Source organism: Tachyglossus aculeatus, chromosome 4, assembly GCF_015852505.1.
Source record: "Tachyglossus aculeatus isolate mTacAcu1 chromosome 4, mTacAcu1.pri, whole genome shotgun sequence".
Taxonomy (NCBI): Eukaryota; Metazoa; Chordata; class Mammalia; order Monotremata; family Tachyglossidae; genus Tachyglossus; species Tachyglossus aculeatus.
The window spans coordinates 99,082,953-99,108,338 of record NC_052069.1 but is presented as its reverse complement, the minus strand read 5'-3'; the positions used below and the strand labels follow the sequence as shown (position 1 = coordinate 99,108,338).

Sequence of the window (25,386 nt, the reverse complement as noted above, 5' to 3'; positions counted from 1 at the left end):
GAACAAAACAAAGCATATTAACAAAATAGAGTAAATATGTACAAATAAAATAAATAGAGTAATAAATACGTACAAACATATATACATATATACAGGTGCTGTGGGGAGGGGAAGGAGATAAGGCGGGGGGGGAGGGGGAGCAGAAGACTATAGATCCCCCAGCTTGCAATGAAGCCCAACGCAGGCCCTCTTAGGGGCAGGCCATCTTGGGACTCCTAGTCTTTCTCCTAACCACGGGCATCTCCCTCCCTCAGCCCTGAATAATAATAATAATAATAATAATAATAATAGTGTTTGTTAAGCATTTACTATGTGCTAAGCACTGTTAATAATAATAATAATGATGGCATTTGTTAAGCGCTTGAACAGTGCCTGGCACATAGTAAGCACTTAATAAATGTTATTATTATTATTATCATCAGGCACTGTTCTTAGCGCTGGGGAGATATAATAAAATACTGGCATTTGCTAAGTGCTCCCCATCCCCACCCCCCCACCCTACCTCCTTCCCCTCCCCACAGCACCTGTATATATGTTTGTACAGATTTATTACTCTATTTTACTTGTACATATTTACTCTTCTATTATGTTGTTAATGTGCATATAGCTATAATTCTATTTATTCTGATGACTTGACACCTGTCCACATGTTTTGTTTTGTTGTCTGTCTCCCCCTTCTAGACTGTGGGCCCGTTGTTGGGTAGGGACCGTCTCTATATGTTGCCAACTTGTACTTCCCAAGTGCTTAGTACAGTGCTCTGCACACAGTAAGCACTCAAGAAATACGATTGAATGAATGAATAGAAAAGCAGTGTGGCTCAGTGGAAAGAGCCTGGGCTTTGGAGTCAGAGGTCATGGGTTCAAATCCCGGCTCCGCCAATTGCCAGCTGTGTGACTTTGGGCAAGTCACTTAACTTTTCTGGGCCTCAGTTACCTCATCTGTAAAAATGGGGATGAAGACTGTGAGCCCCCGGTGGGACAACCTGATCACCTTGTAACCTCCCCAGTGCTTAGAACAGTGCTTTCCACATAGTAAGCGCTTAATAAATGCCATCATTATTATTATTATTACCAAGCACTGTTCTAAGGACTGGGGAGCTATAATGATAATAATGACACTGGCATTTGTTAAGCACTTACTATGTGCCAAGCACTGTTCTAAGCTCTGGTGGGGATACGAGGTAATCAGGTTGTCCCACATGGGGCTCACAGTCTTCATCCCCATTTTGAGGTAACTGAGGCCCAGAGAAGTGAAGTGACTTGCCCTAAGTCACACAGCTGACAAGCGGCAGAGTCGGGATCAGAACCCACGACCTCTGACTCTTTCCACTGAACCACGGTGCTTCCTAGCCCTCCCTAAGCCTGCTGCTGCTTAATAATAATAATAATAATTATGGTGTTTGTTAAGGGCTTACTGTTATCGACAAGAAGGGGGCAAATCAGATTACTGCTCTCAACTCTACCCTTTCCACTCAGCTAGACTCGCTCGCTCCCCTTTCCCTTCGCCGCTCTCGCACCACTAACCCACAGCCCTGGATCACGGCCACTGTCCGCCTCCTTCGCTCTTATGCTCGAGCTGCCGAACGCTGCTGGCGAAAGTCTAAACACCATGCCAACCTCGTTCACTTCAAGTTTATCCTTTCCTGCCTTAACTCAGCCCTCTCTTCTGCCAGACAAAACTATTTCTCCTCCCTTATTGACACCCATGCCCATCACCCCCGCCAGCTCTTCCGTACATTCAACTCCCTTCTCAGGCCCCCGGTTCCTCCCCCTCCTCCTTCCCTCACCCCCAACGATCTGGCCTCCTACTTCATTAACAAAATTAAATCCATCAGGTCCGACCTCCCCAAAGTCTCTTCCCCCCTTTCTCCAACCCCCCGGCTCTCAACACTCTCTGCTACTCTCCCATCCTTCCCAGCGGTATCCTCAGAGGAACTCTCCTCCCTCCTCTCAAATGCTACTCCGGCCACCTGTGCCTCTGACCCCATTCCCTCTCATCTTATGAAATCTCTCGCTCCATCCCTTCTCCCCTCCTTAACTTCCATCTTCAACCGCTCACTCTCCACTGGTTCCTTCCCCTCTGCCTTCAAACATGCCCATGTCTCTCCCATCCTAAAAAAACCCTCTCTTGACCCCACCTCACCTTCTAGTTATCGCCCCATCTCCCTCCTACCATTCCTTTCCAAACTCCTTGAACGAGTTGTCTACACGCGCTGCCTAGAATTCCTCAACAACAACTCTCTCCTCGACCCCCTCCAGTCTGGCTTCTGTCCCCTTCATTCCACGGAAACTGCGCTCTCAAAGGTCACCAATGACCTCCTGCTTGCCAAATCCAACGGCTCATACTCTGTCCTAATCCTCCTCGACCTCTCAGCTGCCTTTGACACTGTGGACCACCCCCTTCTCCTCAACACGTTATCTGACCTTGGCTTCACAGACTCCGTCCTCTCCTGGTTCTCCTCTTATCTCTCCGGTCGTTCTTTCTCAGTCTCTTTTGCAGGCTCCTCCTCCCCCTTCCATCCTCTTACTGTGGGGGTTCCCCAAGGTTCAGTGCTTGGTCCCCTTCTGTTCTCAATCTACACTCACTCCCTTGGTGACCTCATTCGCTCCCACGGCTTCAACTATCACCTCTACGCTGATGACACCCAGATCTACATCTCTGCCCCTGTTCTCTCCCCCTCCCTCCAGGCTCGCATCTCCTCCTGCCTTCAGGACATCTCCATCTGGATGTCCGCCCGCCACCTAAAGCTCAACATGTCGAAGACTGAGCTCCTTGTCTTCCCTCCCAAACCTTGTCCTCTCCCTGACTTTCCCATCTCTGTTGACGGCACTACCATCCTTCCCGTCTCACAAGCCCGCAACCTTGGTGTCATCCTCGACTCCGCTCTCTCATTCACCCCTCACATCCAAGCCGTCACCAAAACCTGCCGGTCTCAGCTCCGCAACATTGCCAAGATCCGCCCTTTCCTCTCCATCCAAACCGCTACCCTGCTCATTCAAGCTCTCATCCTATCCCGTCTGGACTACTGCACCAGCCTTCTCCCTGATCTCCCATCCTCGTGTCTCTCTCCACTTCAATCCATACTTCATGCTGCTGCCCGGATTATCTTTGTCCAGAAACGCTCTGGACATATTACTCCCCTCCTCAAAAACCTCCAATGGCTACCGATCAATCTGCGCATCAGGCAGAAACTCCTCACCCTGGGCTTCAAGGCTCTCCATCCCCTCGCCCCCTCCTACCTCACCTCCCTTCTCTCCTTCTGCAGCCCACCCCGCACCCTCTGCTCCTCCGCCGCTAATCTCCTCACTGTACCTCGTTCTCGCCTGTCCCGCCTTCGACCCGCGGCCCACGTCATCCCCCGGGCCTGGAATGCCCTCCTTCCCTCTGCCCCTCCGCCAAGCTAGCTCTCTTCCTCCCTTCAAGGCCCTGCTGAGAGCTCACCTCCTCCAGGAGGCCTTCCCAGACTGAGCCCCTTCTTTCCTCTCCCCCTCGTCCCCCTCTCCATCCCCCTGTCTTACCTCCTTCCCTTCCCCACAGCACCTGTATATATGTATATATGGTTGTACATATTTATTACTCTATTTATTTATTTATTTATTTATTTTACTTGTACATTTCTATCCTACTTATTTTATTTTGTTGGTATGTTTGGTTCTGTTCTCTGTCTCCCCCTTTTAGACTGTGAGCCCACTGTTGGGTAGGGACTGTCTCTATGTGATGCCAATTTGTACTTCCCAAGCGCTTAGTACAGTGCTCTGCACATAGTAAGTGCTCAATAAATACGATTGATTGATTGATTGATTGAAATAAATTAACCGGTGTAAATCGGCCGCAGGGGTTCGAGAACCCAAGGTGGTGACGCAGATAGGAAAAATGACTCGGGATATGAGTTCAGATAAAACAGTAGCGGTAGGAAAGCTGAGTGGTCGCCCATTGACCTCCTGAGAGGTACGAGCCCCGATTCCAGCCGCTTCTTCCCTTTTATTTGGTTACCCATCGAAGCTACACAAGGGATTCCCACGCTCACGAAAATTTGGTACCCTGTTAACAGGAGATATTGGCAGAAGACATCGCCCATACAGGATGGGGTCGTCTCAGACAGGGTGTAGCCTCTTTGATAAGTGTCACCCCTCCTCGATTACAGAATAAAATATTCTGTAATAGAGGTGCCTATTCCTCACACACCCTGTTGTTAAGCCCTGCGTACAATGGAGTCGGTTATGCTAAGCCTTAAGGGAAAATGCAGTCAATGCCGCTTCTGCTGGAGTACGCGGCTAGGGTGGACAACATTACTATGTGCCAAGCACTGTTAATACTAATAAAAATAATAATGATGGTATTTCCTAAGTGCTTACTATGTACCAAGCACTGTTCTAATCGCCGTGGGGGATACAAGCTGTGGGGGATCGTTTCCCCCCAGCGCTTAGAACGGTGATTCACACATAGTAATAATAATAATAATGATGGCATTTATTAAGTGCTTACTATGTGCAAAGCACTGTTCTAAGCACTTAATAAATACCATTATTATTATTATTATTATTACAAGGTAATCAGGTTGTCCCACGTGGGGCTCACGGTCTTAGTCCCCATTTTACAGATGAGGTAACTGAGGCCCAGGGAAATCACGTGACTTGCCCAAAATCACACAGCTGACAAGTGGCGGAGTCTGGATTTAGACTGGATTAGTCTGGATTAGTCCCCTTTTAGACTGTGAGCCCACTGTTGGGTAGGGACCGTCTCTATATGTTGCTGACTTGTACTTCCCAAGCGCTTAGTACAGTGCTCTGCACACAGTAAGTGCTCAACAAATATGATTGATTGATTGATTGATTGATTGATTGGATTAGAGCCCTTGACCTCTGACTCCCAAACCCGTGCTCTTTCCACTGAGCCACGCTGCTTCTCTTCTTATAATAATAATAATGATGGTATTTGTTAAGCGCTGACTATGTGCCAAGAAGTGTTCTAAGCGCTGGGGTAGATACAAGGTCATTCAGGTTGTCCCAGGTGGGGCTCACAGTCGTAATCCCCATTGTACAGGTGAGGGAACTGAGGCCCAGAGAAGTGAGGTGACTTGCCCAAGGTCACACAGCAGACAAATGGTGGAGGCAGGATTAGAATCCATGTTGGATTGGATTGAGGGATCGTTTCGCAGACTGGACTGCCTTTAAGGAAAAACAATTTCCAACAGGAGGGCTGTCGTGCATTAAGCTGCCCAAGCCAACCATTTGATTTCGGATAAAGTTAATCGATGTAGGACCTGGGTTCTAATGCTGACTCTGCCATTTACCCGCTGGGTGACCTTGGGCAAGTCTTTCATTCAATCGTATTTATTCAATCGTATTTATTGAGTGCTTACAGTGTGCAGAACACTGTACTAAGCGCCTACCTCCATTCTCTTGTTTTCCCTCCTACTTAGTTTGAGTCTGTGAGCCCCATGTGGGACAAGGACTGCATCCGACCTAATTAATTTGTATCTACCCTAGCGCTTAATAAATAGCGCTTCACACATAATAAGCGCCTAATAAATACTGTAAAAAAGATGTACTGCAGCGTTTGGAATAGTATAGTATAACACCGTTGGTAGACAAATCCCTGCCCACGTGGGCCTAGGAGTTAGAAGGTCAAGGGTTCTAATCCTGCCCCTGCCACTTTGTTGTGTGATCTTGGGCCTCAGTTACCTCATCTGTAAAATAGGGATTGAGACTGTGAGCGCCACATGGAACAGGGATTGTGTCCAACTCAATTTGCTTGAATCCACCCACCCCAACGCTTAGTACAGTGCCTGGCACATAGTAAGTGCTTGACGAATACTATCATTATTATAATTATTATTAGAGGTACAGACAATATAAATGAATAATTATAAATTATACATTTCATTACACAATATATTATTAGTCATACATGTTGTATACTTATACAGCATATTTCTAAGAAATGAGCAAATAAATAATGTCACCAGTAAGTGAATGAAATCATCATCATCATCAATCGTATTTATTGAGTGCTTACTGTGTGCAGAGCACTGTACTAAGCGCTTGGGAAGTACAAATTGGCAACATATAGAGACAGTCCCTACCCAACAGTGGGCTCACAGTCTAAAAGGGGGAGACAGAGAACAAAACCAAACATACTAACAAAATAAAATAAATAGAATAGATATGTACAAATAAAATAAATAAATAAATAAATAGAGTAAAAAAAAATGTACAAACATATATACATACATACATGAAATGCAGAGGAGACAGTGATTGAAGCTGAGAAGGAGCAATCAGAGAGACTGTGAGCCCACTGTTGGGTAGGGACTGTCTCTATATGTTGCCAACTTGTACTTCCCAAGCGCTCAGTACAGTGCTCTGCACACAGTAAGCGCTCAATAAATACGATTGATGATGATGATGATGATAGGAGGAGAACCAGGTTAGTTGTGTGTCAGAAAAAAAACAGGGCCTGATAGTGTTTTGAGGCGGTTGGAGTGGTCCTTGCTGTCAAGAGCACCAGCAAGATAGAGCTCATTGTGGGCAGGGAATGTGTCTGTTTATTGCTGTGGGAACCTCTCCCAAGCTCTTAGTACAGTGCTCCGCACACTGTAAGTGCTCAATAAATACGATTGAATGAATGACAGGATCGAGGAAGATAATTAATAACAATTACCACATTTGTTAAGCACTTACTATATGCCAAGCCTTGTACTAAGCGCCGGGGTGGACACAAGCCAATTGGGCTGGACACAGTCCCTGTCCCACATGGGACTCACAATCTCAGTCCCCATTTTACAGATGAGGTAACTGAGGCACAGAGAAGTGAAGTGACTTGCCCAAAGTCACACAATAGACAAGTGGTGGAGTCTATATTAGAACCCAGCTCTTTCTGACTCCCAACCCCGTGCTCTATCCCCAGCACTGCGATAGTGTCCAATCTTCTACACGGCTATGAGACTTGGGCCTGTAACAGAGGCCCATCAATGGAGGCTATTTATTGAATGCTTACTGTGTGCAAAGCACTGTGCTAAGCACTTATCCAACTTTCCCAGTGGTTTCACAACTATTACTTAGTCATCATCCGTGTTAATTAGCTGCGCTGAAGTCCCGGAACGTCAGCCGTCGTCTATCGTTGAGGAAATAGTCTTTGCAACTCAGCTTCACTGGTCAGGAAACCTCAGTAGCTGGTGAATGCTGAAGTGAAATGGCACTCACGCAAGCGCGGAGAGCAGAATGAATGTTTTAAAGACAGGCTCAACTGTTGTGACATGACAGTAGATTTTTGGGAAACAACAGCATCTCACAGATCAGCTTGGGGGTCGAACTGTGCCTCGTTCTCACCTGTCCCGTCGTCGACCCCCGGCCCACGTCCTTCCCCTGACCTGGAATGCCCTCCCTCCACACATCTGCCAAACTAGCTCTCTTCCTTCCTTCAAAGCCCTACCGAGAGCTCACCTCCTCCAGGAGGCCTTCCCAGACTGAGCCCCCTTTTTCCTCTCCTCCTCCCCACCCCCCCGCCCTCCCTCCTTCCCCTCCCCACAGCACTTGTATATATTTATACAGATTTCTTAGCCTATTTATTTTACTTGTACATATTTACTATTCTATTTATTTTGTTAATGATGTGCATAAGCCCACTGTTGGGTAGGGACTGTCTCTATATGTTGCCAATTTGTACTTCCCAAGCACTTAGTACAGTGCTCTGCACATAGTAAGCGCTCAATAAATATGATTGATGATGATGATATAGCTATAATTCTATTCATTCTGACAACTTTGACACCTGTCTGCATGTTTTGTTTTGTTGTCTGTCTCCCCCTTCTAGACTGTGAGCCCATTGTTGGGTAGGGGCCGTCTCTATATGTTGCCGACTTGTCCTTCCCAAGTGCTTAGTCCAGTGCTCTGCACACAGTAAGCACTCAATAAATACGACTGGATGAATGAATGAATTGAGCAAGTACTGAGAGTAGCGCTTTTTGAGTTGGGGCTTGGGGAAGAAGAGGGAACCCAGCAAGTCGTCAGTAACAAGGTTTTCAAATGGGGAATGCAGCTGCAGAGCAAGGAACTCATTTTACATGCTGATAATATAGAGAAGCAGCGTGGCTTAGTGGAAAGAGCCCGCGCTTGGGAGTCAGAGGTCGTGGGTTCTAATTCCAGCTCCCCCACTTGTCTGCTGTGTGACTTTGGGCAAGTCACTTCACTTCTCTGGGCCTCAGTTCCCTCATCTGTAAAATGGGGATGAAGACTGTGAGCCCCACGTGGGACAGCCTTGATTACCTTGTATCCCCCCATCACTTAGAACAGTGCTTGGCACATAGTAAGAGCTTAACAAATGCCAACATTATTATTATTATTATAATACGGAAAAGCTTGGTGGTTGTTTATAGGCCTTTTCAGTCACACAAACACACGTGCACCAGCTTCAGCACCATCTTTGAAAATTCATTCATTCATTCAATCAAATTTATTGAGCTCTCACAGTGTGCAGAGCCTTCTACTAAGCGCTTGGAAAGTACAATTCGGCAACAGAGACGGTCCCTACCCACCAACGGGCTCACAGTCTAGAAGATTGAGAAGATCTTGGCCTAGTAGATAGAGTTAGGGCCTAAGAGTCAGAAGGAGCTGGGTTCGAACCCCAGCTTTGCCACCTATCTGCTGTGTGACCTTGGACAAGTCACTTCACTTCTCTGTGTCTCATTTACTTCATCTGAAAAATGGGGATTAAGACCGTGAGCCCCACGTGGGACATGGATTGTGTCCAACCTGATTAGCTTGTATCTACCTCAGCACTTAGTACAGTGCCTGGTGCGTAGTAGGTGCTTAACAAATAGCATGAAAAAAAGGGAAGTTAGAGAAAACAACGGAATAGTAGTGACAGATAACAACCAGCCGTTGTTGGGCAGGGGCCGTCTCTATATGTTACCAACTTGTACTTCCCAAGCACTTAGTACAGTGCTCTGCACACAGTAAGCGCCCAATAAGTACGACTGAATTCCTCTCCCCCTCTCCCCCTCGACCCCCTCTCCATCCCCCCGTCTTACCTCCTTCCCTTCCCCACAACACCTGTATATATGTATATATGTTTGTACATATTTATTACTCTATTTATTTCTTTATTTATTTTACTTGTACATATCTATTCTATTGATTTTATTTTGTTAGTATGTTTGGTTTTGTTCTCTGTCTCCCCCATTTAGACTGTGAGCCCACTATTGGGTAGGGACTGTCTCTAGATGTTGCCAACTTGTACTTCCCAAGCACTTAGTACAGTGCTTTGCACACAGTAAGCGCTCAATAAGTACGATTGAATGAATGAATGAATGAATGAATGAATGAAGCAGGAATGTCCTTTTCAATCAAAATGGGAGCGAGCCATCTTGTGGGGAAAGGTGGCATTGCACAAGAACTGTTTGTGAGAAAATATCCCTAAAGTGTCTTCAAAATTCTACGCTATAGTCAAAATAAAAATTGATGAAAGTTCAAACTTTGTGATTTAAACATGTGTAGTAACTTTGGAGAGGCATATGCAGGGATTTTATCATCAGCATAGCATTGCTATCCCCCTCGCCCCCCTCTCCATCCCCCCGTCTTACCTCCTTTCCTTCCCCACAGCACCTGTATATATGTATATATGTTTGTACATATTTATTACTCTATTTATTTTACTTGTACAAATCTATTCTATTTATTTCATTTTGTTAATATGTTTTGTTCTCTGTCTCCCCCTTCTAGACTGTGAGCCCACTGTTGGGTAGGGACTGTCTCTATATGTTGCCAACTTGTACTTCCCAAGCGCTTAGTCCAGTGCTCTGCACACAGTAAGCGCTCAATAAATACGATTGATTGATTGATTGATTATTTTGATTGCCTGCTAATAATAATAACTGGTGTTTGTTAAGTGCTTACTAGAGAAACAGCGTGGCTCAGTGGCAGGAGCCCGGGCTTTGGAGTCAGAGGTCGTGGGTTCAAATCCCGGCTCTGTCAACGGTCAGCTGTGTGACTTTGGGCAAGTCACTTCATTTCTCTGGGCCTCAGTTCCCTCATCTGTAAAATGGGGATGAAGACTGTGAGCCCCACGTGGGACAACCTCATCACCTTGTATCTACCCCACACTTAGAACAGTGCTTTGCACATAGTAAGCGCTTAACAAATACCAACATTATTATTATTATTATTATTACTATGTGCCAGGCATTGTACTGGGGTGAATACAAGCAAATCGGGTTGGACCTAGTCCCTGTCCCACAAGAGGCTCACAGTCTTCATCCCCATTGTATAGATCAGGTAACTGAGGCCCAGAGAAGTGAAGTGGCTTGGCCAAGGTCACACAGCAGACAAGTGGGAGAGCCGGGATTAGAACCCGGGTCCTTCTGACTTTCAGGCCCGTGCTCTATCTACTAGGCCATGCACTAAATAGCAGATCATAACGTGTGAAAGACATGGTCTCTTGTCTAGAATAATTTATACCCTAAAAAAAAATCAAATTCTAAGATTTCAAACTTCTACTTTTAGAGGTTGAGAGTTTCAGATTTGGTACTGAATAGGGTGCTGTTATTATTTTTTTGTCATTATTAATTGCCATTACTTTTTAATGACAGCTCTTTTCTAATTTGAGAATGTTGTCCACTAGGGGACTTGACATGACTGACTCCATTTTGTATATGCTGACAGTAACCCTCCATTTTGTGCAGGCTGTGAGAACAACTCCTTTTTTCGCATTTTATGCAAGGCTCAGCAACAGATGTCTTCAAGGCCAGTAACACCTATCTATGCAAGGCCATAGGGCAGATAACAACAACCTGCTCAAGGCAGTGAAAACAGAATAATGAGAATTTATAACATCCTGTCAGTCCTAATTGGATTCCTGAAATTCCCAATGCTCCGCTCCCTTGTTGCTGTAACTCAATAAAAGACACAGTGAGAAGGGGATCGGGGCTGCCTGCCACTCGTACCTCTCCCGGGAGGTGAACAGGCAGGTAGCCACTTTCCTTCTTTACTGCTCTATCTGAGCTCATGTCTCCGAGTCATTTTTCCTATCTGCGTCACCACCCTGGGTACAAGAACCCTGCAGCCGATTTACACCAATTAACCTATTTTGCACGCTACTTGTCGATAACAGAGAACCTTTTTATTTGCATCAAATCACTCCCATATTTGACCCATTCCATTTCCTATATTAGCAAATTTAACTGCAAAATTGTTGAGAATCTGAAATTCTCTTAGCAGCCAAAAAGAGAGGACTAGCAAACAAATGGACATTGATTTCTCTGAGCTAATTATAAAGGAATGTGAAAAGAACCTGTTGGTGAAATCAGTATTTTAATGGCAAGTTTTTGAATGGGTGTCTCTCTCTGCACCCATCTAAGCCGCTAATTCCAAGCCTAACTCAGTTAAATTTTTGTTGGCCCCAAGGCTGATTTTAGTAGGGGTGTGGGGGGATTCTTAGGAACTCATAAGGTTGAATGTGGAGGAGCCAGAGCAAAATTGGCTAAGTGGAACTCTCTAGAGCTGAGCCGTGGGCTACTCTATCCATCTTTGGGCCTCACTCCTCACTACAACTGATTTCAAAGCCTTGGTTCAATCAACTAATCAATCAATCATATTTATTGAGGGTTTACCGTGTACAGAGCACTGTACTGAATACTTGGGAGAGTACAATATAACAGAGTTCGTCCACACATTCCCAGCCCAAAAAGAGTTTACACTTCAGGGAATAAAGTTTTAATCCTTCTTGGATTTGCAAACACCTATTGCAAAATTACATCCTGGTTCATTAAATGTAAATGAAACAGGATTTGCATTTCCCTTCAACATTTCTAAAGGTTGAAAATTAGGAAAAAAGTGAGTTCACAAAGTAAATTCGGGATTCCGCTGAGTCTATGAGAAACTAAGTAGGCCTGAGCCCACTGTTGGTTAGGGACTGTCTCTATATGTTGCCAGCTTGTACTTCCCAAGCGCTTAGTACAGTGCTCTGCACACAGTAAGCGCTCAATAAATACGATTGATTGATTGATCAGATGGGGCATTTTCTCCCCACTAGGCTGTAAACTCCTCTAGAGTAGGGATCATGTCTGTCATCTCTAGACTGTGAGATTGTTGTAAGCAGGAATGTGTCTGTTATAGTGTACTCTCCCAAGCATTTAATACAGTGCTTTGCACACAGTAAGTGCTCAATAAATACAATTGAATGAATGAATATCTATCATATTGTGCCCTCCCAGGGCTGTGCACTCAGTAATCTCTCATTAAATATCACTGATGGATGGATTGATCAACAACCCCTTGGGTGTGCAATGTTCATTAGAAAATAGCAATCATTCTACCATTCTGCATTTTGCATTTAGATCAATGGGCCTCCTTCCCCTCCTAGGTTTTCAAGTTTGGGGTGGAACCTGTTGTATTACCCTGAGCTGTTTGATCTAGTTTCCCAGATTTCCTCACTCCACATCACCATCTGTAAACTCCTTGAGGGCAGAGATTCTGTCTGCCAACTGTCTTGTTCTCTCCCAAGAGCTGAGAACAGTGCTCTCTCTGCACCCAGTAAGTGCTCCATAAATACCACTGATTGACTGACAAGAATCGACAGCTTCCAAATGGGACAGAAAAGACCCCAAATTCTAAAGGATTTACCATATGCTAACACTGTACTAAGCGCTGGGATGGATACAAGCGAATTGGATTGGACACAGTCCCTGTCCCACATGGGGCTCACAGTTTTAATCTCCATTTTACAGATGAGGTAACTGAGCCACACAGAGAAATGAAATGACTTGCCCAAGGCCACACAGCAGACAAGTGGCAGAAGCGAGATTAGAACCTGGGTCCCTCTGACTCCCAAGCCCATGCTCTATCCACTAATAATAATAATAATGTTGGTATTTGTTAAGCGCTTACTATGTGCCAAGCACTGTTCTAAGCACTGGGGGGGATACAGGGTAATCAAGGTTGTCCCACATGGGGCTCACAGTCTTACAGATGAGGGAACTGAGGCACAGAGAAGTTCAGTGACTTGCCCAAAGTCCCACAGCTGACAAGTGGCGGAGCTGGGATTAGAACCCATGACCCCTGACTCCCAAGACCATGCTCTTTCCACTGAGCCACGCTGCTGCTCGATCACTAGGCCATCCTGCTTTCCCCGTTAGATCTTTGAAGCTTGACTAATCTTTCTTAGCCCTTCTTGTCTGCTCCATCACCCATTACCCGCTCTTTTTTCATCTCCCGCTCATGAGAAGTAACTTTATTCAATTACAAATGTTTTTCCTTCAGATAAGGAAGGAATGGGAGATGATAGTTTCCCTTAGTGAAATGTTAACCAGAAGGAGACAGAAAGAAGGCAAAGCTGAACAAAAAATTATAGCAGTAGTGATATAAATAGTAGTAGTAGTACTAGTAGGAGGAGGAGGAGGAGGAGGAGGAGGAGGAGGAGAAATAGTATTGATTGAACAGCGAGAGAGTGCAAGGCACTGAACTGAACTCTTGAGAAAGTATATTACAAAGAAATGCCTCCTCTGCCTGCAAGGAAATTCATTCATTCATTCAATCGTATTTTTTGAGCACTTACTGTGTGCACAGCACTGTACTAAGCGCTTGGGGAGTACAAGTCAGCAACATATGGAAACGGTCCCTACCCAACAACGGGCTCACAGTCTAAAAGGGGGACACTCTCATAACAATAATTAATGAATGTGCTATTTGTTAGTGCTTACTATGTGCCAGACACTATATTCATTCATTCAATCGTATTCATTGAGCGCTTACTGTGTGCAGAGCATTGTACTAAGCGCTTAGTACTTAGCACGTACTAAGAACAGGATTTGAATCCCCATTCTGTTATTGAGGGAACTGAGGTACAAAGATGTGAAGTGATTTATCTAAGGTTGCACAGCAGGTAAGAGGTGAATCAGGATTAGAACTCATGTCCTTTGACTCCCAAGCCTGTGCTCTTTCCACCAGGCTATGATGCTCTAATTAGGGAATGTTTGAGATTATGGGATTTTTGTGTTTCTAGAAATCACTTCAGTTGAATAGAATTATCTTGTCTGTAATTAGTTTCTAAGGGAAATGAGTAGGCAGGAAACACTGGAAAACTGAAACATTTCTATTAGTTATATACATCATAATCATTTCTTCAAATATAAACAAAATTATGATGATAGATGTTTCAGACAGTTGGACTGAGAAATCATTTTCATTAAGTAAAATGGCCTCATTTTATACTCTGGGAAATCCCAAATTTCTTTCCGCAGGAATGAAATTAAGCTTTTTTTAAATCACTTGAGAATTCATAGTTTTCTCTCCTAAATGCTGAAAATCTGTGAAAGATGAGTTGTGTTACTCTTTAGTAATAGCAGCCACCTGGTTATTCTTAAAATGATTAGAGGGACATTAACGTGGCAACAGCTGTGTTTCCCTAAAATGCACCACTGGGGAAAGCGGGTCTGCCATCCAGACTCATTTCTCCCATGCAGGAGTCTGGACTACAGAGTCCGGACTTTCATACAATTCATCATCATCATCATCAATCGTATTTATTGAGCACTTACTATGTGCAGAGCACTGTACTAAGCGCTTGGGAAGTACAAATTGGCAACATATAGAGACAGTCCCTACCCAACAGTGGGCTCACGGTCTAAAAGGGGGAATTGTATTGTATTTCATTCATTCTGGGTTGGGACTCTCTAAATAATAAAGAGTTCTGGCTGTTCTTTTCAGCAGGTCTATTTGGGGGAGGGCCCTGAATGCCCCAATATAGTGCCAAATAAATCTTTGGGGAAATAAGATTCAAAGGGTGTTCTGTACCAATGTCATTCGTACTATTTGGTACTGCTGGACTGGGGCACCTCCATGGAGCCTTGTTGGGGTGAAGGGAAGGAGGAACTCTGTATAACTACAAATTGGTGGGTCAATTTTGGGGTGACTATTGGGATTCCAGTTACTCTGGTCTTGTCTTATGCCATCGAGTCATTTCCGACCCACACTGTCACCATTTCTCCCAGAACGCCCCGCTGTCCATTTGCAATCGTTCTGGTAGTGTATCCATAGAGTTTTCCTGGTAAAAATACGGAATTGGTTTACCTTTGCCGCTTTCCGCGCAGTGAACTCGAATCTCCACCCTCGACTCTGTCCCATGCCACTGCTGCCCAGCACAGGGGAATTCTGACTTTTAGCAGATTGCCTTCCACTCTCTAGCCACTTTCCAAGGTAGGAATGGAATGGGTAGGCCTCTGCTTGACTCTCCCTCCCTTAGCCGAGACTGGTAAAGTACCAGAAACTCTCCAGGTGAGACCCTGAGAGGGGACACTTACTCTGGTACTGAACTGGAATGCCTTTGATTCCCCTGAGAAGGGAGCGTTGATTCTCTCACCTATTTCTCCACTCTTCCCAGCTGTCTCACAAAAAGACCTCAGTTTCCCTTTGCTTTTCCCCCCGACTCCCAGCCCCACAGCACTTATGAATATATCTGTAATTTTATTTATTTGTATTGATGTTTATCTCCCCCACTTCCTGACTGTGAGCTCACCGTGGGCAGGGAATGTCACTGTTTATTGTTGTACTTTCCCAAGCACTTAGTATAGTGCTCTGCACACAGTGAGCGCTTAATAAATATGATTGAATGAATGAATGAACTATAAAATGATGATTCAATACCTATTCTCCCTCGAACTTCGACTGTGAATCCCATGAGGGACAAGGACTGTGTCTGACCTGATTAACTTGTGTCTACCCCGGAACTTAGCATAGCACTTGATGCATAGTAAGTGGTTAATAAATACATAATTGTTCATTATTATTAATGAGGAGGAGATGGATTGGTTAAGGAAAAATGGAAAGGGGGGAAGGAAGACGAAAGGAAACATCCTGTTTCTACTCCCACTGTTTTTTTCCTGCTCCTTCTTCTGGCAGGGATTTCACTGGACACTGGTCCTGTAACTGTGGGGAGGAGGCTTACAATTGACTCACCCTTCATCCACCCAGAAAGCTGGAACATCTTTGGGGCAGGGGACATGGGTAGAGTAGATTATAAGAGATCCTCCTCTAGGCTGTAAGCTCCTTGAAGGCAGGGATCCTGCCTTCCAATTCTCCTGCATTGTATTTGCTCAAATGCTTTGTACGGTGCTCGGCACTCAATAAATGCCATTGATTGAATGAAGCCATTCCATTAAACCCCACAGAACTGCATAGTCTCCTTGCTGCTTTTTGGTCAGAACCCAGATGGGCAACTGTCATAGTCACTGTCATCAGTCAAGTGGTTGTGGCTCTATTTCTAGCCCAGGATAGGACAGTTTTTGATCCACTGCTGAGTGTTAAAGTGTGTGCTTGTTGTCTTATGCTGTCGAGTCGTGTCCGGCCCATAGTGACGCCATGTACATATCTCTCTCAGAACACCCCACCTCCATCTGCAGTCCTTCTGGTAGTGTATCCATAGAGTTTTCTTGGTAAAAATACAGAAGTGGTTTGCTTTCCGCGCCGTAAACCCGAGTCTCCGCCCTCGACTCTCTCCCCTGCCGCTGCTGCCCAGCATAAGTGAGTTTTGACTTGTAGCAGATTGCCTTCCACTCACTAGCCACCGCCTAAGCTAGGTATGGAATGGGTATGCCTCTGCTTGACTCTTCCTCCTATAGTCGAGACTGGTAGAGTACAGGAAACTCTCCAAGTGAGACCCTGAGAGGTGAAAGTGTGTGCTAGACTGTGGGAATGTGGTGACCAACTTGGCTGTATTGTATTCTTCCAAGCACTTAGTACAGTACACACAGTAAGCACTAAATAAATACAATTGATTGATTGATGAGGGGAGAGAGGCTGACTTTTCTAGTTGTCAGTTACCAGTGTTTTAGAGTGCCTACTGTATACAGAGAAGCTCCTTGAGGGCAGGAATTGTGTCTACTTACTGAATTTCACTCTCCCAAGTGCTTAGTATAGCGCTCTGCACGTGCAAGTTCTTAATAAATACCACTGATGATGGTGAGGCATTGGCTTTAAAACAATCAGCTAGCTCTCCCCCTTCTACCTTACCTTGCTGATTTCCTACATTTCAGTCCTCTAATGCCAACTTACTCTCTGTACCTCAATCTCGTCCACCTCGCTGCTCACCCCTTGCCTGTGTCCTCCCGCTGTCCTGGAACTCCATCCCACTTCATATACGATAGACCACCACCCTCGCCACCTCAAAAATCTTATTAAAGTCACATTTCCTCCAAGAGGCCTTCCATAACTAAGCTCTCATTTCCCCTACTCTCCACCCCTTCTGGTTCCCTATGAACTTGGATCGACACCCTTTAAGCCCTTGATATTCACCCTCCATTTATCCCCCTCAGTACTTATGTATATATCCATAATTAATTTTAATGTCTGTCTCCCCCTCTAGACTGTAAGCTCCCTGTGGGCAGGGAACATATCTACCAACTCTGTAGCAATATACCTTCCCAAGCACTTAGTAAAGTGCTCTGCACAGAGCAAGTGCTTAGTACAAAGTGCTTTGCACACAGTAAGCACTCAGTAAATACGATTGAATGAAAGTGCTCAATAAGTACCACCGATTGATTGATTATTATTAATGCTACTACTTTTATTATTATTTCAGTGCCTTGTAGTTCTACTGCATTCATCCAAGTGGTTAGTACTATAGAGTTCTGCACCTAGTAGGGATTCAATAAATGCTACTGTTTGATAGATGGAGAGGATCACTCCATTTTGGCTCCACCAATTGTCAGCTGTATGACTTTGGGCAAGTCACTTAACTTCTCTGTGCCTCAGTGACCTCATCTGTAAAATGGGGATTAAGACTGTGAGCCCCACGTGGGACAACCTGATCACCTTGTATCCTCCCCAGCACTTAGAACAGTGCTTTGCATGTAATAAGTGCTTAATAAATGCCATTATTATTATTATTATTATTCATTGCTGTGCACCAGGCTGATCTCATAGATGGCTAGATATTGGTGAAACTGCTACTCCAAACTCTGAACTTAAAAGCATCACATGTCTCAGTCACCAGAGGGTCAAGTGCAGAATGGAAGACAGAATTTTATTACTTCACTTTACATTACATTTGTGGGAGGCAGGATGTGATGCAGTTTGGCCTAGAGGATAGTGGGCCTGATAGAAGGACCTGGGTTCAAATCTCAGCTCTGCCACTTGTCTGCTGTGTGACCTTGGGCCAGTCACTGAACTTCTCTGTGCCTCAGGTCCCTCATCTGTATAATGGGAAATAAGACTGTTAGCCCCATGTGGGACATAGACTATATCCAAGCTGACTAGGTTGTATCTACCCCAGCCGTCAGTGCTGTCTGGCACAAAGCAAGTGCTAAACAAATACCGTGAAAAAAATTAAATTGCATCTAATGTTGCAGCCATGGTATCTGGGGTTTTATAGAAACCAAATTGGTGGGAAGGAGACCTAGAAGGAGTCAGGAGCCAGGGAGAGGAGAATGTCACCTGGAGAAGGCAGGTGGGAGGAGCCAGAAAGACATTTAATCACATTTATTAAGAGCTTACTGTGTGCAGAGCACTGTACTAAGTGCTTGGGAGAGTACAATAAGAGAGAAGCAGTGTGGCTCAGTGGAAAGAGCCCTGGCTTGGGAGTCAGAGGTCACGGGTTCTAATCTCGACTCCGCCACTTGTCAGCTGTGTGACTTTGGGCAAGTCACTTCACTTCTCTGGGCCTCAGTTACCTCATCTGTAAAATGGGGATTAAGACTGTGAGCCCCACGTGGGACAACCTGATCACCTTGTATCCCCTCAGTGCTTAGAACAGTGCTTGGCACATAGTAATTGTTTAACAAATACTATTATTACAATATAACAGTATAACAGACTCATCCCCCACCCACAATGAGCTCACAGTCTAGATAGGGAGATAGACATTAATGTAAATAAATTACAAATATATACATAAGTACTGTGGAGCTGGGAGTGGGGGATGAATAAAGGGAGTAAGTCAGGGCGACATGGAAAGACTAGAAGAAGGCATCCTCCCTGCTTAGTAGATCACCTGGATCCACGGCAAAGGGGAAAGGGGAAATAGATGTCTCTCAAAGGAGAAGTTCCAGAAGAGCGGTTTTTGTCAGGCTGTTACAAAGAGGCTGTTATAGTGTTAAAGTTTGTATTTTATACTTGCTGGTTTGAAAAGAACCACTCCCTGTTTCAATTCAAATGCTTTGACACATCTGCTAAGTGGGCATTCTGCTTCTGGTTTTGTCCTTTCAGGCTCATCTTCAATTTGTCTTCACTTTATTGAATTCAGTATATAATCCATTTAACCAGAAACTTGGCCCAAGATGTTATTTTCTTGATTGGATTGCCAGCCGTCGTTTTCTGTGTTTCCAATTAAATATCATCTGGCAATTCTATGAGGCATTTCGGGATTTTATATTTTTTGTACTTCACTTTCCTGAAAGGAAAATTATTTTTAGATGCAGAACTGAGATGAGACTTCCAAATCCTTTCTAAGATCCCCCGAAATCTCATTCTCAATCTAAAATAGGTTTGTTTTTATTGTGTCTATTAATAGCTCCAAAATGAAGTCTGGTAGATGGATGAGGACAGTTGACCAAAGAAAAAGGAATTTGCAAACATGTTTCTCATCATGATTTTATACTCAGTTTCAAGATGGACCAACTGTTTGAGGGGAAAAACTAGCGAATCCTGATTGACAGTGTTGAGAGCATTTAGTGTGGTGGAGAACTCTCTCCCCCTTCATCATCATCATCAATCGTATTTATTGAGCGCTTACTATGTGCAGAGCACTGTACTAAGCGCTTGGGAAGTACAAATTGGCAACATATAGAGACAGTCCCTACCCAACAGTGGGCTCACAGTCTTCATATTCAACACACTAAACACTCTCCCCATCTTCAAAGCCCTACAAACATTATATCAGTAAATTAACCAGTCAATCGAGCACACTTATTGAGTGCATACTGTGTTCAGAGCATTGTACTAAACGCTTGGGAGAGAACAATATAACAATATAACCAAGTTGGTAGACATGTTCCTTACCAGCAATGAGCTTCCAGGCTACAGGACAAACTAACAGTCTGTCTCCAGAAAGTCTATCCAGACTAAATTCTCATCTCCCACATCCTATTTTCCCTCCCTTCTGTGTCACCTATGCACTTAAGTCCGTACCTCCTAGGTGCTTTTTTAATTTTATGGACTCTATAAAGTGCTTACTATGTGCCAGGCACTGTACTAAGCACAGGGGCATATGCAAGCTAATCAGGTTGGACACAGTTCATGTCCCACATGGGGCTTACAGTCTTAATCCCCATTTTTCAGATGTGGTAACTGAAGCCCAGAGAAGTTAAGTGGCTTGCCCAAGGTCACAAAGCAGACAACTGGCAGACGTGGGATTGGAACCCAGATCCTTCTGACTCCCATGCTCTTTCCACTAGGCCATGCTGCTTTGACACTCATCCCATTCCCACCTGCACAGCGTGGTAACTGTTGCTTCCTCTACCTGTAATTTGTTTTAATGTCAAGGGCTATTCAAATGATGGAAGAAGGAAATCTGGGAATTGAGTGACAGGTACAGAAGGCTACAAGAAGGGAGATGGGAATCAAACGAAAGGGAATAAATTTGCTCGAGGATGACTAAAGAGAGAAAAGAGGTTGGGAACAGGAGAAAAGTCCAAACAAACCTATAGGGTTGAAGCCACATGTCACGGTCATTGTTCAGAATGAAATAGAAGCTATCAAAGGCCCTACAGAGAGTTGGGGAAATTTGGCAGCGGCATTGAAAATCAATATCCATTGGCTCACCCGCCCCCATTAACAATACAATGAATGATGGCAGGATTTCAAAGTTCAGGATTCAGAATAATTCGATCTGCCATGATGCATGGTTCTAGATTCTCTAGGGAAATGCAATAAGAAGGAACTTAGTTCTCTAACTGTAGAGAAAGGAATAGGTAAGAATAGGTAGCAAAGATATCTCTTTAGTGATTCACTGAGGAGTACTCCTGTGGAAATTACAAAATAACTCAAAAGTCAAAGAGGTCTGTCTGTAAAACTTGCTGTTTTCTGAACATTTGTTCAAAGGCTTCAGTTCTTGGTTCTGGAGGCAGGTCAAATAATAGCAGTCGGAGAAAAGAAAGACTAAGAGAAGTATGTGAGAAGAAGCGGGGATCTGTTAGTGGAAATAATAACAAAAGAAATAATTAATTCATGTCCTGGCAGACTCTAGAAATTCATATCATGAAAGAATGAATTGCTCTGAATTTTGAAGTGTGAACAATGCTGACTCAATAGGAAGCCATATTTTCCAATTTTAAGGCAGAATTTCTGTTTGTTCCCTAGATTGCTTTCAACAGTTCCTCAGTTTGTCTCCAAGACCATAGGTCAGGATAGATTGCCATTGAAAAGGTTGAATGGAGAGAGAAAGGAGAAGATGTTGATTAAAGAAGAGTGTTGGAAAGGCTTGAAGGTGGAAATGAGACATTAAAACTTGAATAAAGCATTTCCTACAGTGCCCATGTTTGGTCATCCCTCTGGCCCAGCTCCCTCCCCTTCCATATGAGATGGACAACCACTCTGCCCACCTTCAAAACCTTGTCAAAATCCCATCTCCTCCAATCGCCTTTCCCAATTACGTCTTCATTTCCCCTACTCCCTTTCCCTTCTGCATCACCTATGCATTTGGATTGGAGAAGCAGCGTGGTTTAGTGGAAGGAACACAGGCTGGGGAGTCAGAAGTCATGGATTCTAATCCCGGCTCTGCCACTTATCAGCTCTGTGACTTTGGGCAAGTCACTTAACTTCTCTGTGCCTCAGTTCCCTCATCTGTAAAATGGGGATAACAACTGTGAGTCCCACCTGATTACCTTGTATCTCCCCTAGCACTTAGAACAGTGCTTGACACCTAGTAAGCGCCTAACAAATACCATTATTATTATTATTATTGTTATTACACTTTAGGCACTTGATGTTCACTTCATCCTCAGCCCAGAATATTTTCATATATATCTGTAATTTAGACAGACATCTGTCTCCCCATCCAGTCTGTAATATCCTTGTGGTCTGGTAATGCATCTACCGTATCTGTTGTATTGTACTCTCCCAAGTGCTTAGTACACTGCTCTGAACACAATAAGCGCTCAATAAATACCATTGATTGACTGATTGATTGTGAAAACCAGAACAGTAGATTTGAATAGCTAAGCCAAGAGCAGATTGGAACCTCGCCAAGGTTTAGAAGTAATAGAAGAGAGGAGGGGTAAGTGGGGATGAGGAGGACTTTTTAGCATCTGGTGGTGGCTTGAAGGTTGAGGTGAGAAAATAAAAAAGTAAAAAGTGGCCTTGAGATTACCGTTTCAGAAATAGAGGAGACAATGCAGTCTTTCCAACTGACGGTTGCAGAAATTGAATAGTTCTGCATCTGCTATTCTGAGTCGGTCCCCAGAAACATCTGTTTAGGGAGGGATTTTTGTGATTAGTCAGTCAACAAGTATTCACTGAGCTTTCTGGATTTCAAAATAACAGTTCTCAAAAACACTGCCGAGTTTAGAGAGTGAGCTGCAAACAGGGAGTTGCAGGGCAGTCAATCAATCCACTGATAATGGTAATAATAATAATAATAATGATAATAATAATAATGATGGCATTTGTTAAGCACTTACTATGTGCCAAGCACAGTTCTAAACACTGAGGCAGATACAAGGCAATCAGATTGTCCCATGTGGGGCTCACAGTCTTAATCCCCATTTTACAGATGAGGGAACTGAGGCACAGAGAAGTGAAGTGACTTGTCTAAGGTCACACAGCAGACAAGTGGCAAAGCTGGGATTAAAACCCTTGTCCTCTGACTCCCAAGCCCATGTTTTTGCCTTTAAGCCATGCTGCTTCTCTAATAGTATTTACTGAACCCTTATTGTGTGCAGAGTAGTGTACTAAGTGCTTGAGATGCTACAGTATCACAGAGTTGGTAGATTGCAAGCTTTACCCACAAGGAACTTACAGTTTACAGGGGGAGACAGACATTAAAATAGTTTAATAGGGAAATAATAGCGCAGAAGAATGTCTGCATAAGTACTGTGGTGCTGGGGTGAGTATCAAAGTGTTGAACCAAGTGCATAGTTAGTCAAGCAATGGTATTTATTGAGCACTTACTGTGTGCAGAACACTGTACTAAGTGCTTGGGTGAGTACAATACAACAATGTTGATAGACACATTTTGGGTCCACAACAACCTTCCAGTTTAGTGGGGGAGACAGACATTAATATAAATAAATTATTTACAGATATATACATAAGGGCTGTGGGACTGAGGGAGTGGTGAATACCAAGTGCCAACGGTACAGATCTAAGTGCAAAGACAACATGAAAGGGAGAGGCAGTCAGGGAAAAAAGGGGAAGGCTTCTTGGAGGAGATGTGACCTTAATAAAGCTTTGAAGGTGAGGAGTCTAGAAGGTGGAGACAGACAACAAAACAAAATAAGTAAACTGGTGTCAATACCATCAGAATAAATAGAATTATAGCTATATACACACCATTAATAAAAAAAAGAGTAATAAATATGTACAAATATACATAAATGCTGTGGGGAGTGGGAGGGGGTAGGGCATGGGGGGACGATGGGGAGGGGAGGAGGGCGGAGAGAGGAAAAAAGGGGGGGGCTCAGTCTGGGAAGGCCTCCTGGAGGAGGTGGCCAGTGAACACTATGCTTCCTTCAACCCAGCTGCACAGGGCAGGGGGCCAGGTGGGCTATTGATGGTGAAACAGTTTTGGATTTCTGTGAGCAATGTTTATAGGAAAGACAAAACAGACAGACTCCTTAATCAGAAAAATACAAGCTCTGTATTCCTCCCTGACACAAGCTTAGTTATACTTGTATTATTGCTACACCTGAACTACCAGTGCACAACCTTTATTTCTAGCTAGAATTTTTGAGGAAGGTGGGAGCAAGCAATTCCTAGCCCACTACTTGATATCCCCCCTTCCTGGGAGCAGTTTCCCAGTGCTCACCAAGTCAGCCCACTGAGGTCCTTGCTCTTGTCTCGGCGGTCACGGTGTGGGGGTCCCCAACACCGGGCAGATGGCTGGGATTCCAGATACCTGGAGAATCCTTGCCGCTTCAGCGGCAAAGACTCCTCAGGTTTGAGCTCTCCTTTATAGCCCGTTCCTCAATTCCCGGTTCGAAAGATGGCTGTCTGGCCTGTTCTGCCTTTCTACCGACCACAGCCATCAGCAAATTTTGCCTTAGAAGTTTCCTCCTCATCACCCAACGATGGGACGAGGTCTGCCTCGATTTTGCAAGCTAGGTCTTTCTATTCATTCATTCATTTGTATTTATTGAGAGCTTACTGTGTGCAGAGCACTGTACTAAGCGCTTGGGAAGTACAAGTTGGCAACATATAGAGACGGTCCCTACCCAACAGTGGGCTCACAGTCTAGCTTTGCAGCGGTGAGCAGAAGCCGCTCTCTCACTCACCCCACATATCCAATCCGTCACCAAATCCTGCCGGTCTCACCTGCACAACATTGCTAAGATCCGCCCTTTCCTCTTCATAGAAACCCCTACCATGTTAGTACAATCACTCATCCTATCCCGACTGGATTATTGCATCAGCCTCCTTTCTGATCTCCCAACCTCCTGTCTCTCCCAACTTCAGTCCATACTTCACTCTGCTGCCCAGATTATCTTTCTACAGAAACGTTCTGGGCATGTCACCCACCTCCTCAAAAATCTTCAGTGGTTGCCAGTCAACCTCTATCTCAAACAAAAACTCCTCACTGCTGGCTTCAAAGCTCTCTATCACCTTGCCCCTTTGTACCTCACCTCCCTTCCCTCCTTCTACATCCCTGCCCGCACACTCCACTCCTCTGGTGCTAACCTTCTCACTGTGCCTCGATTTTGCCCGTCCCACCGTCGACCCCTGGCCCACATCCTACCTCTGGCCTAGAATGCCCTCCCTTCTCAAATCCATCAATCACTCTTCCCCCCTTCAAAACCCTACTGAAGGCTCACCTCCTCCAAGAGGCCTTCCCAGACTAAGCCCACCTTTTTTCCTCAGCTCCCGCTCCCTTCTGCGTCACCCTCGACTCATTCCCTTTGCCCCTCTCTCCCCACCCCACAGCACTTATGTATATATGTATATATCTATAATTCTATTTATTTATATTGGTACCTGTTTACTTATTTTGATGTGTATATATCTTTAATTCTATTTATTTATATTGATGCCTGTTTACTTGTTTTGATGTCTGCCTCCCCACTTTTAGACTTTAAGCCCAGCGTGGGCAGGGATTGTCTCTATTGCTGAATTGTACTTTCCAAGCACTTAGTACAGTACTCTGAACACAGTAAGTGCTCTCAAGCAGCATGGCTCAGTGGAAAGAGCATGGGCTTTGGAGTCAGAGGTCATGGTTTCAAATCCCGGCTCCGCCAGTTGTCAGCT

At 44.5% G+C, this 25,386-nt stretch overlaps 2 non-coding genes across 2 annotated transcripts; both read right to left on the bottom strand.

Annotated features, from left to right (window-relative positions):
* Positions 1-15,150: 15,150 nt before the first annotated feature.
* On the bottom strand, positions 15,151-15,288 carry LOC119927935. The gene has a single exon (XR_005450899.1). It is a non-coding gene; the product is annotated as a small nucleolar RNA SNORA7 (small nucleolar RNA).
* Positions 15,289-16,525: 1,237 nt separating this feature from the next.
* On the bottom strand, positions 16,526-16,663 carry LOC119927821. The gene has a single exon (XR_005450790.1). It is a non-coding gene; the product is annotated as a small nucleolar RNA SNORA7 (small nucleolar RNA).
* Between the last annotated feature and the right edge of the window lie 8,723 nt (positions 16,664-25,386).